Source organism: Panthera tigris, chromosome B2 (assembly GCF_018350195.1).
Source record: "Panthera tigris isolate Pti1 chromosome B2, P.tigris_Pti1_mat1.1, whole genome shotgun sequence".
Taxonomy (NCBI): Eukaryota; Metazoa; Chordata; class Mammalia; order Carnivora; family Felidae; genus Panthera; species Panthera tigris.
The window spans coordinates 64417388-64432015 of NC_056664.1; the positions used below are offsets into that span (position 1 = coordinate 64417388).

Sequence of the window (14628 nt, forward strand, 5' to 3'; positions counted from 1 at the left end):
TGTGTGTGTGTGTGTGTGTGTGTGTGTACACACACACACACACACATATATATACACATGGAAAATTATTCAGCTTTAAAATAAATAATGGAATCTTGCAATCTGCAACAATGTGGGTGGATCTTGAGAGGCATTGTGCTAAGGGAAACAAGTCAGCTTGAGAAAGACAAAAATTGTATGATTTAACTTATATGTGGAAACAAACAAAAAAAAACCCTGGAATTCATAGATACAAAGAACAGCTTGGTGGTTGCCAGAGATGGGGGATGGGGTGTGAAATGGATGAAGGGGGTCAAAGGTACAAAATTCTGGTTATGACCTACATAAGTCCTGAGGATATACTGTGTAGCCCAGTGACTATAGTTAAGAGTACTGTAGTATATTGGGGGCATCTGGGTGGCTCAGTTGGTTAAGCATCCGACTTCAGCTCAGGTCATGATCTCATGGTTCATGGGTTCGAGCCCCACATTCAGCTCTGCACTGACAGTGCAGAGCCTGCATGAGATTCTCTCTCTCTCTCTGCCCTTCACCACCCCCCTCAAACAAACAAACTTTTAAAAAAGAGTACTGTATTATATATTTAAAAGTTGCTGAGAGTAAATTTTAAAAGGTCTCATCACAAGAAAAAAATTGCAATGATGTATGTATGGTGATGTATGTATGGTATTTGTGTGTATGATGTATGGTGATGGACTTAAACATTGTGGTGATCATTTAGCAAAATATAGATACACCAAATAATATTGTTGGACATCTAAAACCAATATGACACCTGAAACTTGTATGTTAATTATATCTCAATTTTAAAAAAGAGTAAAAATTCCTAGTAATATTAGGAAGCTACTTGGGTAAAGAGATACTTACTGTAAGGCTGAGGATTTCACCCAGAACCTTGCCTAAGGCTGTGGAGCTGACCTGCTCAGTTTTGAGTAGGCTCAAATCTGAATGTGTAAATGACTTTAGACACCAATGTGAGGCTCTTCAGAGGCAGTGAGTCAAGCAGATTGTTATAATATTGGAGGATGTGCTGAATGTGTCATTCCAGACCTTTTAAATCAATTCAGTTCAACTCCATAAACATACCCTGAGAGGGTGTTGCAAAGGTGCCAGAGGTGGGTCATGCTGGGCTATTCCCTCTAACCTGCTCACAACATTCTTCTGTATTAGCTCTCCTTGTGTTTCCAGACTTTAAGTCTTTCAACTACATACTCCCAGTTTTATTTCTTTTGTCGCTTGCCATCTTGCCCTTGATTACTGTTCCTGTTTAGAGTAGTCTTTTCAGGTATGTTGGGCCTCCTTCCAGGTCATAGCTTTGGAAATTCACCTCTGATCCTTTGCACATGGTAGACCTTATATACCATGCCATGAAGTGTCCCACGGGAATGACTGGTGTGTGTCCTTCAGCCGCTTGATCAGCAGTCTTTGACCCTGAATTATATCCTAGAAATGACTTATTTGAGTGAATCCCTGATATGGATCTGTTCTCTTTCATTCAGGTCAATTCTCTTACATTAAAAATCTCGTATGAGCCAGGACACAGGCCTAGCTACAAAGATGAATGAGTAAGGCTCCGTCTCCACAATTGGGAAGGTTGGAGCTTTAGGGTAAGGGACACATAGGTAGCAGATAATTATAATTTAGAGTGCGATGCTTGTTATGAAGAAATCCAAGATGTCTTTGCCAAGAAGAGGGTGGCATTTCACAAAGGAAGGAGACATTTATCCCAGCCTGAGGGTGAAGGGAAGGGTAGAAAGCATAGGATAGGGGTGAGTGATCTTGTGATTTCTTTTTCTTAACAAAATGGGTGCAGCAAAATTCTCATCAGATGAAGTTTACCATATGATCACAAGAAGTACAATTAAGTATAAAATACTTTAAGTGGGAAATTTTCATCACACTTTCATCTTGGGGTGTGGTTAGAGCATAGTTTCAGGAATTATCAACCATTTATGGCTCTGGATATAATTTCTAGCTCTGCGGTTTAGTGACTGTATTCACCTCTCTGAACATTGGTGTCCCCATGTGTGATTATATTCTTCGAGTGTGTCAGTTATCAATTTATTGTTTCTCAGTTCTATATGCATCCTTTAATACATGCTCTGTGATAAAGGAATTCTTTTTTTTTTTTTAGCATTAAATTGGGGCCAATGTTAAATTTTCTTGACAGAGGGTACTAGAAGGACACCGAGGAGGAAGATGGTTTCTTAGGATTTCTAGTGTGGGCTGGGCAGATCTGCATTGTGGGTGTGAGGACATCTGGTGGAGCCTGCCCCAGTCACAGACCCAGAAATCCATTTCTCTGATTTTGCAGCTCTGCATGATGAAATCCTTTCTGCAGGCCTCTCAACATGGAACCCAGAGCTTTATGCAGCCTGTATGCAGCCACCAAGGGCAGAGCAATACATAATAGGTAGTGTTCCTTCAGATCTCCTGCATCCCTCACACCCTGAAGACCTCTGCCCTAGCCGGCACCAGACTCCCATTGCACACCCTGGCCAGTTGCTGAGAGCCTGCTTTCTGCCAGCACTCTGGAAGATGGTCTGCTGTTTGCCTGGCAACTCCAGACCTACTCCAGCTGGCCAGATTAGCAAACTGTTCTGCTGTCCTGTGACTAAACCACATCTTCTCCAACAAGGTCCAATCCTCCTTCAAGTTTGTCCTTCCTTGGGTACTCTCCCTCAACTTTGGAATACTATACAGAGTTTCTTCTGATCTTACAGTTACTCTTTTATCTTAGTTTAATTATCCTTTATATTAACTTCCCCTGTTTAAACCACTGTGCTGTTTCTATCTCCTGATTGGACCCAGACTGCTACAACAGCAAGTTTATCATAAGGATTACATAAAACAACATTTGGCATATAAATGAGAGCAATTATAGCTAATCTTGTTTTTTTCTCCCTCTCTCCTTATAACACAAATTCAAAAGCGTGTTTATAAGAATGTGTGTGTGTATATGTATGTGTATTTGAGATCTGGTGTGTATGTGTGAGACTGTTTACAAAATGCTGGCTGTGTTTCTCCTTATTCAGTTTTCTACTGTCAGTTATTAACAGAAATGTAGAATTTAGATTTGGAAGGCAGCTTTAAGATCATCTAGACCAACTGCACATAAAGAAATTGAGTAACAGGAAGGCTAATGTTCTTGTTCAAGGTCACACGTTTAGTTCTGGGTGGAACCTGAATTATAAGAAGTCATATATCCTGAGGACATGTCCAGCAGTTTTCTCTATAGCTGGAATTCACTCTCCATACGAGTTTAAAATACACAGTAATCTAGATGGCTGTATGAGTTTCCTGGGGCTGCCATAGCAAATCACCACAAGCTGGGTAGTTTAAAACAACAGAAATTTATTCTCTTACAGTTCTTCAGACCATAAGTTCAAACACTGTCAGGGCTCTGCTTTCTCTGGGTGTCTAGGAGAGAATTGTTCTTTGCCTCTTCCAAATTCTGGTGGCTGTCTGCATTCTTAGACTGTGGCTGCATCACTGATTCTGTCTTCAGATTGTCTTTTCCTCTATGTATTTATTTCTTCTCTTTGTGTCTCTTATAAGTACACTTGTTATTGGATTTAAGACCCACCTGCATAATCTAAAAGTATCTTCTCAAGATCCTTAATTACATTTGCAAAGACCCTTTTTCCAAAAAAGTTAATATCATAGCTTCTAGGGTTTGGGACATAGACATATCTTTTTTTGTGGCCACCATTTAGCCATCTGCAGTATATAGTTTTAAAATAAATTTAGATTCCTGAGGTGCCATAATATATTACTCCATTAGCTCAGTTAATAAACCCAGAAATGTTTTTCCAATAGTTATTTATTCCATAGACATATTACTTACCAAAGTTATTTGCTTAGGCTTTGTAATAACAGTCATGCTATGTGAACTTCACTTGGGAAACATTTAGTCTTTTCACTATTATGCATTACAGCCAAGTGTTTCATGTCACAACAGGCTGATCCTAATGCAAACTCATGTATGAGGGGGAGTAGGCAATGATGCAATGTCATATACCCTAACTTAATATTTTCCCCATATAGTCAGGCAGGTGCTTCCTTCCACTAATATGTGAGGCTAGTTAAGATTTAGAGAATATGCTTGAATATCTGAGAGCTTGTGTGAGGTATTAGGATGTCTGAGAAGAATTGGGGTCAGGTATCACATGGACTAGTCTGTTAATATATTCTATAGATATTTAACTGCCAAATTCCTTCAATGGTTCAAACATAGCCCATTATTTCTCTGTACGTGTTAAACTGACAGGCTGTACATTTCTTCCTATATTCTATAGTTTTTCCCCTTTTTCTTCCTCTTATATCACATCATATTAATCCCATTTAGGTAGAAGTGTTTTTTAATATTCATTAAATTAAATGAGGTTTATTTTGAGCATAATAATAGACACTGCTTGGGTATTAAGACTTTGTGCTCTGATTGTGAAAGAGAAAGACATGTTTCTCACATAGAAAAGTTGGTTAAAAGATATGTGTTATTTTCAGGAGAATGCTTCTATTATTACTAATTAATTCTGGAATGTATATAGTTGGGAATGCAGGGAAACTACCCCTTCTCACCACGCAAACTGGATACAACTCTATAAAATTGTGTTCTCTGTTAGGTCATTTGTTCTATTTCTTACTGGTACTGGTAGTAATGAAGGGGTAAGATTTTGAAAAAAGAAATTATTGGTGGCTTCCCCATATGTTTGTGTTTATTATTTGAGGATATGTTGAGAATGATGACTTTTTCTAAGCCAATTTTGACTTTTAAGATACAAATTAAGCTGAATTGACTGAAAACCAAATTCTGATTATTGTATTTGTCAAACTAAATGTCAAAGCACAGAAAAATGTATCTTCTTTTCTTGTAACAGATAAAAACAAAAAATAAAACTAAACCATGCCTTCTAGAAAACAGAATTCCATACATGGAATATTTTTCATTTTTTTTCTTTCTGACACTTAGATGGCATTGAATATCACCAATTATTTCCATATATGTTTTCCAACAAGAAAAACCCAGAATCCCTTCTCCATGCACTTAGATTCAAAAGACCTCAATAAGGACAAAGCCATGAGTACTCGTTTTGACACACAAATGCCTTGAACATCTGCCCTCTTTCTGTCTAAAGGGCTCTCTTGAAATACAAAGCCCTTTTGCTTTCTGTTTGCCACTGTGGCTGCAGCCACGAGCATGCTCAGACTTCAGAAGAGGCTTGCTTTCAGTGTCTTCTGCTGTGACAAAATGGAGGTCTGGTTGGACCCCAATGAAACCAATGAAATCGCCAATGCCAACTCCTGTCAGCAGATCCAGAAACTGATCCAAGATGGGCTGATCATCTGGAAGACTGTGACTGCCCATTCCTGGGCTTGGTGCAAGAAAAATGCTTTGGCCCACCAGAAAGGCAGGCATATGCACATTGGTTAGAGAAAAGGTACTGCCCAGGCTCCAATGCCTGAGAAGGTAACCTGATGAAGAGGATGAGAATTCTGCATTGAAAGATACTGTGAATCTAAGTATAGATTGAGTAAACTCAATCTAATTGAAAGCTGCTTGAAAGATACTGTGAATCTAAGAAGATTGACTGTCACGTGTATCACAGTCTGTACTTGAAAATGAAGGGTAATGTGTTCACAAACAAGCAGATTCTCATGGAACACATCCACAAGCTGAAGGCAGACAAGGCTCACAAGAAGCTTCTGGCTGACCAGGCTGAGGCCTGCCTATCTAATACCTAGGAAGCATGGAAGCACAGTGAGGAGCAGCTCCAGGCGGAGGAGGAAATCATCAAGACTCTGTCGAAGGAGGAAGAGACCAAGAAATAAAACTCATTCTCTTTTGTCTCTACATAGTGGTCTCAGCAGTTACACAGATCAGTTATTCAATAAAACAAACATTTATCTGGGGAAAAAAGAAAATAGACAAAGCCCTTTTAATTCTTATGATTTCAGGGGCTCCTGGGTGGCTCAGTAAGTTAAGTGTCTGACTTCAGCTCAAGTCGTGATCTTGTGGTTCATGAGTTTGAGCCCTGTGTTGGGTTCTGTGCTGACAGCTCAGAGCCTGGAGCCTGCTTTGGATTTTGTCTTCCTCTCCCTCTGCCCCTCCCCTGCTCATTCTCTCTCTCTCTCAAAAATAAAGAAACATTAAAAAAAATTTAATTCTTATGATTTCAGATGGAAAATCCCTATCAGGATCTGTAAATACTTTTTTCCACAGGAAGATGTTGACAGACAACAGCAGTAGTAATCAGTGAAAGATTGAGTGGAACCTAGCAGGGAAAAGCTACTTATGTTTGAGAATCTGGAAGATTTCTTTGTCTTGCTATGTTCACAGTCCAATTGATGAATGGATCTCCAGGAATATGAGAAGGGGATGGGTCAGAAAATAGAGGTTCTCCAGCTTGACTAAAGGATACTATTTAGGTTTTCCAATACTGTATTCTCAGCCCCTTGCCTTTCCCTTGCCTTTGCCCCTTTTTTCCTATTCTATCCTGGCCATGATCCTTCCATAGCTCTTCTTCCACTGCACACTAGGAAAGTCTAAACATTCAGTTATTTAACAAATATTAATTGGATTTAACTATGTGCTCTATACTATGTTAGATGATGGATATAGAATAATGAGTAAACAAAATGCTAGTTCACATGGAGCTTCTAATCTAGCAGTTAAGTTAGATTCTAAACTAATAGTTATGTGTTTCATGAAGTAAAGAATTTTTTTCCAGAATTTCAAAAGGCTGTTTCCTATTAGGGAAGATCTTTGGTAAGGTAGACAAGATTCCACAGCCAGGGCTGAGTATAGGAGGTAAGATATCAAGCAGAGTGGCAAAGTGGAGGGGGCAGAGCTGAAAAGGAAGCATAAAGACAGTAAAGGGACTGGGTGAAAGGAGAAATGTTATCGATGCTTAAAGTGAGAATTTTTAAAGAGATAGACAAATATCTGAAGTGGCTTTTTGGAAAGCTGGCTGCATGACAAACTATATAAATCCCCTGGGTCTTTAAATGTAAAGAAAATAAAAGTAGTTGTTTTTAAAATTCAAGTTTCTTATATTGGGATTTGCATTTGTGTTTGTGTTTCTGGGTAACAACATACGTTGAGTGCAGTAACTGAGAAAAATAGAAATTGTGGGCTAGAAGACTAGCCCACAAAAGGTAGAGTAAGAGGGCTGCCCCTTGTCCCCTCATCAACTCATCATCATCTCTCTCTACCTTTATCTCTGGAAAGTAAATGTGTAGAACTTTGTTAAGCAATTGAAGTTAAATTATTATCAGCTTAATATAGATTGTTATAACTCTTAGATGTATTATGAAAGTCTCATGGCAATCACAAAGCAAAACCTATAATAAATACAAAAGATAAAGACAAAAGAATTAAGGCTAACACTACAAAAGTAATCAATTCATAAAGAAAGACAGTAAGGGAGGAAGAAAGAAACAAAAGAACTATAAAACAATCAGAAAACAACAAAATTTCAACTGGAAGTCTTTACCTATCAATAATTACTCTAAATGTAAATGGTTTAAATTCTTCAACTAAAAGACATAAATGGCTGAATGCATTTAAAAATTCAACTATTTTCTGCCTGCAAGAGACTCACATAAGCTTTAAGGACACATATAGACTGAAAGTGAAGGGATTGAAAAAGGTATTCCATGCAAGTGGAAACCAAAAGAAAGCAAGGGTAGCTATGCCTATATCAAATAAAATTGACTTTAAGTCAAAACCTCTAACAAGAGACAAACAAGGTTATTGTATAATGATAAAGGAGTCAGTTCATCAAGAGGCTATAACAGTTTAAATATATATGCACCCAATATTAGAGCACATAAACATATTCAACAATTATTAACAAATCTGAAGGCAGAAATAGACAGCAGTGCAACAATAGTGGGGGACATCAATACCCCATTTCAACAGTGGATAGATTATCCAGATAGAAAATCAATAAAGAAATAATGGACTTGAGTGGCACCTGAGTGGCTCAGTCAGTTGAGTGTCCAACTTAGGTTCAGGTCATGATCTAACAGTTTGTGAGTTTGAGCCCCATGTCGGGCTCTGTGCTGACAGCTTGAAGACTGGAGCCTGCAGCCTGCTTCTGATTCTGTGTCTCCCTCTCTCTGCCCCTCCCCCATTTGTTCTCTGTCTGTATCTCTCTCAAAATAAATAAAATGTAAAAAAAATTTTTTAAATAAATAATGGACTTAAACTATACTTTAGACCAAATATACCTAACAGACATATACAAAATATTCTACCCAACAAGCACCAGAATACATATTTTTCTCAAGTATACATGGAACATTCTCTATGAGAGATCATTTGTTAGGCTTTCATAAAACAGTTCTTAACAAATTTAAGAACACTAAAATCATATCAAGTGTCTTTTCTGACCACAAACTAGAAATCAATATTGGAGGAAAGCTGAAAAATTCATAAATATGTGGAAATTGAACAATATGTTTCAACTGAACAACAACTGAACAACTAATGGGTCAAAGAAGAAATAAAAATAATCTTAGACAAATGAAAAACAACTAATGGGATGCAGCAAAAGCAGTTCTAAGAGGGGAGTTTATAGCAAAATGTACCTACATTAAAAAAAGAAGAGAGGAGGAAGCCAAGATGGCAGAACAGCATGGAAGTTTTTTGTGTGTCTCGTGTCCAAGAAATACAGCCAGACCAACACTAAACCATCCTGCACACCTAGAAAGCTGATCTGAGGATTAACACAACAATCTGCACAACCTGAACCACAGAATTCAGCAGGTACACAGCGCAGAGAGGTGAACTTGGGGAGAGAGAAGCCACAGAGGGCAGGGAGCTGCTTTTGCGGGCAGAGAGAGGACGGAGATGGAGGGAAAATATGGGAGAACACCCCCCCCCCAAAAGCAGCTGGAGAGAGAAAGTGGAAAATTGGAAACAGCCACAGGGACTGAACTAAAAAGGGAGAAAGGATAAAAGAGAAAGGAGAGGGTTTAAATTCCATTAAGACTGTAAACAGAGGGAGCACAGAGTCTGCAACTCTGCAGCTCAATACCTGGTGGTGCTCTGGTGGGAAGGGTAAATTCCCAGGAGCAGAGTGGGCTCCAGGAGGTTCTTGGACCACACAGGGAGAAGTGGTTCCACTGCTGGAAGGACATTTGGTAGAGGCTGTGAGGCCACCTGGGCCCAGCAGACCCCAGAGAATGGCCACACTTGCTGGTGCTGGAAGGTCATTAAGGGTGAAGGCTGGTGCCAGATGTGTGTTGTGATTTTCCATAGTCTCTGAAACACTGCTGCTACACTATCTCACAAACTTTTCTGGGGTGGGCTGGCACCTGGCCGCAGTCTCTGGGCATTGGCAGCAGCACGGTCCTGTGAACATTCCTGGGTGCTGCTGGCATTCGGCAATTGCTTAGTAAAACCCTCTGCAGAGGGGTGGAATGGGTCAAAGCCGCAGTCCCTCAGAAGTAAGGGGCTGGGGAAAACAGCTGCATCTGAGACAAAACTCAGGAGAGAGGTACTACCTGGGACTTGGTCACAGACAGTGTAAAAGCAGGGAGTGGAGGAAAGCTGAAGACAAAGGGAGGGTGCATGATTGCTGATCAGGGAGAACAGAGTTCTGATACTAGAGACTGGGTAGCCAGGTGACACCATTTTCACTGCTTCTGTGCATGCGCATATGCACCTACAACCCCCACAACAATCCACCCCAGCAGTCTAGCAGCGCCATCTAGTGGAGAATGGAAACTTTACACTAAGCCCCACCCAACTGGGCCAACCGCACTCTTCAAGAACAGAAGTCTCACCGCCTGCTTATATGGACTATAAAGTCCTTCATAGTCTGACATCTAGGGGAAAATGAAGTAATTTCAGTCATATTTCAGTCTGCTAACATGTCCATCTATTCAATTTTCTTTCTTTTTTTTCTCTTTTTCATTTCTTTTTCTTGAATACAGAAAGAGAAAACATTCATTTTTTTTTCAATTTTTATTTAAAATATTTTTCTTTAATTTTTTTACTATTTTTTTCACTTTTGTGTAAATTTTTTCAAATTCTATTTTACTTCCATCATTTTATTTTAGTCTACTTCAGTGTATTCATTTTTTCAAATTTTCAAAATATTTTATTTTTTTTTCTTTTTTCTCTTTTTCATTTCTTTTTCTTAAATATAGAAAGAGAAAAATTCGTTTTTATTTTTAATTTTTATTAAAATATTTTTCTTTAGTTTTTTCTACCATATTCTTTACTTTTGTGTAAATTTTTTTCAAATTCTATTTTACTTCCATCACTTCATTTTAGTCTACTTCAGTGTAATCATTTTTTCAAATTTTCAAACAATTTCCTCTTTCCTCCTTTTTTCTCTAATCTCAAGCCACTTTGAAAACCCAGACCAAAACACACCTAGGATCTAGCAAAATTTATTCGATTTTGTGTGTGTGTGTGTTTACCTTTCTAATTTTAATATTTTTTAATTTTAATTTTTTAATTTTAATTTTTTCTACTTCATTAATTCCTTTTCTCCCTTCAAAATGACGAAACAAAGGACTTCACCCCAAAAGAAAGAGCAGGAAGAAATGACAGCCAGGGACTTAACCAACACGGATACAAGCAAGATGTCTGAACCAGAATTTAGAATCACGATAATAAGAATACTAGCTGGAGTCGAAAATAGATTAGAATCCCTTTCTGCGGAGATAAAAAAAGTAAAAACTAGTCAGAATGAAATTTAAAAAATGCTATAACTGAGCTGCAATCTCAAATGGATGCAACGGTGGCAAGGATGGATGAGGCAGAACAGAGAATCAGCAATATAGAGGACAAACTTATGGAGACTAATGAAGCAGAATAAAAGATGAAGATTAAGGCAAAAGAGCATGATTTAAGAATTAGAGAAATCAGTGACTCATTAAAAAAGGAACAACATCAGAATCCTAGGGGTCCCAGAAGAGGAAGAGAGGAAAAGGGGTAGAAGGGTTATGTGAGCAAATCATACTGGAAAACTTGCTTAACCTGGGGAAAGACAGAGACATCAAAATCCAGGAGGCACAGAGGACTCTCATAGGATGCAACAAAAACTGACCATAGTCAATTTCACAAAATACTCAGGCAAGGAGAGAAAAGGGAAAGGAAGTCCTTAAGGGACTTAAGGGAAAAAAAGTCCTTAACCTACAAGGGAAGACAGATCAGGTTTGCAGCAGACCCATCCACAGAAACCTGGCAGGCCAGAAAGGAGAGGCAGGATATATTCAATGTGCTGAATCAGAAAAATGTGCAGCAAAGAATTCTTTATCCATCAAAGCTCTCATTCAAAATGGAAGGAAAGATAAAACGTCTCCCAAACAAAAATTAAAGGAGTTTGTGACCACTAAACCAGCCCTGCAAGAAATGTTAAGGGGGACTCTCTGAGAGGAGAAAAGATGAAAATATAAATACATACATACATACATACATACATACCAAAAGCAACAAAGACTAGGACCAGAGAACACCACCACAAACTCCAACTCTACAAGCAACATAATGGCAATAAATTCATATCTTTCCATACTCACTCTAAACGTCAATGGACTCGATGCTCCAATCAAAAGATATAGGGTAACAGAATGGATAAGAAAACAAGATCCATATATATGCTGTTTATAAGAGACCCACTTTAGACCTAAAGACACCTTCAGATTGAAAGTAAGGGGATGAAGAACCATCATGCTAATGGTGAATAAAAGAAAGCCAGAGTAGCCATACTTATATCAGGCAATCTAGACTTTAAAATAAAGTCTGTATCAAGAGATGAAGAAGGGCATTATATCATAATCAAGGGGTCTATCCACCAAGAAGACCTAACAATTGCAAACACTTATGCGTCAAATGTGGAAGCACCCAAATATATAAATCAATTAATCACAAACATAAAGAAACTCATCGATAGTAATACCATAATAGTAGGAGACTTCGACACCCCACTCACAGAAATGGACAGATCATCTAATCAAAAAATCAACAAGGAAACAATGGCTTTGAGAGACCATACTGGACCAGATGAACTTAACAGATACATTCAGAACATTTCATCCTAAAGCAGCGGAATATACATTCTTCTCCAGTGCACATGGAATGTTCTCCAGAATGGACCATATACTGGGACACAAATCAGCCCTAAATAAGTACAAAAAGATCGAGATCATACTGTGCATATTTTCAAACCACAACACTATGAAACTCGAAATCAACCACAAGAAAAAATTTGGAAAGGTAACAAATACTTGGAGACTGAAGAACATCCTACTAAAGAATGAATGGGCTAACCAAGCAGTTAAAGAGGAAATTAAAAAGTATATGGAAGTCAATGAAAATGATAACACCACAACCCAAAACCTCTGGGATGCAGCAAAGGGAGTCATAAGAGGAAAGTATATAGCAATCCAGGCCTTCCTAAAGAAGGAAGAAAGATCTCAGATACACAACCTAACCTTATGCCTTAAGGAGCTGGAAAAAGAACAGCAAATAAAACCCAAAACCAGCAGAAGACAGGAAATAATAAAGTTTAGAGCAGAAATTAATGCTATCAAAACCAAAAAAACAGTAGAACAGATCAATGAAACCAGAAGTTGGTTCTTTGCAGGAATTAACAAAATTGATAAAGCACTAGCCAGCTTGATCAAAAAGAAAAAGGAAAGGACCCAGATAAATAAAATCAAGAATGAAAGAGGAGAGATCACAACCAACACAGCCAAAATAAAAATAAGAGAATTTCATGAGCAATTATATGCCAATAAAATGGGCAATCTGGAAGAAACGGACTAATTCCTAGAAACATACACACTACTAAAACTGAAACAGGAAGAAATAGAAAGTTTGAACAGACCCATAACCAGTAAGGAAATGTAATTAGTAATCAAAAATCTCCCAAAAAACGAGAGTCCAGAGCCAGATGGCTTTCCAGGGGAATTCTACTAAACATTTAAGGAAGAGTGAACACATATTCTCTTGAAGCTGTTCCAAAAAAATAGAAATGGAAGGAAACTTCCAAACTCTTTCTATGAAGCCAGCATTACCTTGATTCCAAAACCAGACAGAGACCCCACTAAAAAGAAGAACTATAGACCAATTTCCCTGATGAACATGGAGGCAAAAATCCTCAACAAGATATTAGCCAACCAGATCCAACAATACAGTAAAAAAATTATTCACCATGACCAAGTGGGATTTATACCTGGGATTCAGGGCTGGTTCAGTATCTGCAAAACAATTAACGTGATTCATCACATCAATAAAAAAAGGAAAAGAACCACATGATCCTCTCAATAGATGCAGAGAAAGCATTTGACAAAATACAGCATCCTTTCTTGACAAAAACCCTCAAGAAAGTAGGGATAGAAGGATCATACCTCGAGATCATAAAAGCCATATATGAACAACCCAATGCTAATATCATCCTCAATGGGGAAAAACTGAGAGCTTTCCTCCTAAGGTCAGGAACAAGACAGGGATGTCCACTCTTGCCACTGTTATTCAACATAGTATTGGAATTCTTAGCCTCTGCAGTCAGACAACACAAAGAAATAAAAGGCATCCAAATCAGTCAGTAGGAGGTCAAACTTTCACTCTTTGCAGATGACATGATACTCTATATGGAAAACCTAAAAGATTCCACCAAAAAACTGCTAGAATTGATTCATGAATTCAGCAAAGTGGCAGGATATAAAATCAATGCACAGAAATCGGTTGCATTCCTATACACCAACAATGAAGCAACAGAGAGAGAAATCAAGGAATTGATCCCATTTACAGTTGCACAAAAAACCATAAAATACCTAGGAATAAATCTAAGCAAAGAGGTGAAAAATCTATACACTGAAAACTATAGAAAGCTTATGAAAGAAATTGAAGAAGACGCCAAAAAAATGGAAAAAGTTTCCATCCTCCTGGATAGGAAGAACAAATATTGTTAAGATGTCGATACTACCCAAAGCAATCTACATATTCAATGCAATCCCTATCAAAGTAACACCAGCATTCTTCACAGAGCTAGAACAAATAATCCTAAATTTTGTATGGAACCAGAAAAGACCCTGAATAGCCAAAGCAATCTTGAAAAAGAAAACCAAAGCAGGAGGCATCACAATGCCAGACTTCAAGGTATACTACAAAGCTGTAATCATCAAGACAGTATGGTACTGGCACAAGAACAGACAGTCAGATCAATGGTACAGAATAGAGAACCCAGAAATGGACTCACAAACGTATGGCCAACTAATCTTTGACAAAGCAGGAAAGAATATCCAATGGAATAAAGACAGTCTCTTCAGCAAGTGGTGCTGGGAAAACTGGACAGCGACATGCAGAAGAATGAACCTGGACCACTTTCTTACAGCATACACAAAAGTAAACTCAAAATGGATGAAAGACCTAAATGTAAGACAGGAAGCCTTCAAAATCCTTGAGGAGAAAGCTGGAAAAAACCTCTTTGATTTTCACTGATGCAACTTCTTACTAAACACGTCTCCAGAGGCAATGAAAACAAAAGCAAAAATGAACTACTGGGATCTCATCAAAATAAAAAACTTCTGCACAACAAAGGAAACAATCAGCAAAACTAAAAGGCAACCAACGGAATGGGATAAGGTATTTGCAAACAATATATC

The 14628-nt window shown here is 38.2% G+C and overlaps 1 pseudogene; it reads left to right on the forward strand.

The window, feature by feature from the left end:
• Positions 1 to 5197: 5197 nt before the first annotated feature.
• LOC102972391 lies at positions 5198 to 5873 on the forward strand (annotated as a pseudogene).
• Positions 5874 to 14628: the final 8755 nt, after the last annotated feature.